We start from the raw sequence: 1680 nt of genomic DNA, 5'->3' as shown, positions 1-1680 counted from the left end.
TGGTCAGAGGGCCCGGTGGCGCCAGTGTCCGGCAGCCTCGCCTGTGTCAGTGCGCCCCAGGGTGGCTGTGACTACAATGTATGTGTGTGAATGTGTGTGTGGATGACTGGATATGTAAAGCGCTTTGGGGTCCATAGGGACTAGTAAAGCGCTATATAAATACAGGCCATTTACCATATATAGATGAGTTTTATTGATGATAGTTTGCTGTTGCCTTTGTCCACGCAGCTTTTAGATTAAGCCTTTGGCTACACAAAATAGATTTCTGTCAGGAGTCATATTCCCCTGTTAGGTTTTAGCAGTACAGCTGCACAAGGCGTTGTACTGATTTGCTTTCTAGTTATTGTGCATCAGGCGGCTGAAGCCATTGGCTTGGGAGTACCGCCGCAGTTTGTGTTTAAGACAGTTTGTCTTCCTCACAGCTGACGGTATGGAGGTACATAAATACCCACCGCTAGTATGTACGGAAGACTAGGTTGAGTGAGTTAGGTTTAATAGGCAGAGGGGGATATTTCTCCTGTTAATTGTGTGTGTCCAAGGTTTATTGAAGGGAATGTCATCAAGTTGATGTGTTGGAATGAGGCTGTGTGGCATAGGTGCAGTTCAGCGTTTGGATTTTGTAATGTTGTGAAAAAAATGGAGACACACCAATTAATACAATGTGGTGATGTGGATGGAAAAAAAGATAGCCGAAACCGACTGCTAAGGCTTTGGAGAATCAGATTGAAAGACTTCAAACAGAACATCCCACTAAGATTAATAAAATTAAAAAGGTCATAAAGGTTATTAAAGAATTAAAGCAATCTGAAGATAATGTTTCCACTGTTCAGGCTCAGAGAATTTGTCTGTGTTGCTTAATGAGGCAACTCGTCTGCATGAAACCTTGCTTCCTTTGCTTCCTCAATAAGAGCAAGAAAAACAAACTGCTTGGTTTAGAAGTGTGCGAGCACATAATACTGAGTTTATGGAAGAGATAAAGAAATGGCTTAGAAATCAGGTGTCTGAGCTTGATTTGCCACATTTAAATCCACCTGGTGTTGAGTCTTCTGATGTATTACCTGCTGGAAATGGTTCTGGTGCTTCTAGGCACGCCGGGAATGTTGGTAAAGGTGCTGCGATAGATGATGTTAATCAAAGTGATAGCATCTCTAATGTTGCAAGCAGAAGTTGTAGGAAAAGTAAATCATCACTCAGTGGCTCAATGGTTTCATCTGCCTTGTCAGCACTCATAATGGCAGAAGCTGACATGGCTGCCCTTGTTCGACAGAGGTTGTTGAAAGAAAAGCATGCTTTGGAAGAACAAATACAGCTTAAGAAAAGAAAGGAGCTGCTTGACTTAGAAACTGAAATAGCAGCCTCAGCAGCAAAGGTGAATGTTTTAAAAGCTTCTGAAATGTCCCGAGTCTCAAGTGCTGTTAATGGTAAATCTGATGGAATGAATTCGTATTTAGAACGAGAGCAGGGGCGTTTAGGCATTTTAAATCCTAATGCTCCGACGTTCAATACTGTGTTACCAGAGCGACCATATCAGGGTGTTGATGAAAGTGATCATCAAGCACATGTATTGGATGTGAGGCCCAAGGTTAAGAATATTTCTCAGCCTAAGGTCGTTTTGTTGGAACAGTCAGAGGCGAAGTTATATCAAGTATTTCCAGGTGCAGTTTCAACTACTCAGATGAT

The sequence above is a fragment of the Pundamilia nyererei genome, unplaced genomic scaffold (assembly GCF_000239375.1).
Source record: "Pundamilia nyererei isolate P.nyererei 1_Seehausen unplaced genomic scaffold, PunNye1.0 scaffold00037, whole genome shotgun sequence".
Lineage (NCBI taxonomy): Eukaryota > Metazoa > Chordata > Actinopteri > Cichliformes > Cichlidae > Pundamilia > Pundamilia nyererei.
This window is presented reverse-complemented; position numbering follows the sequence as displayed.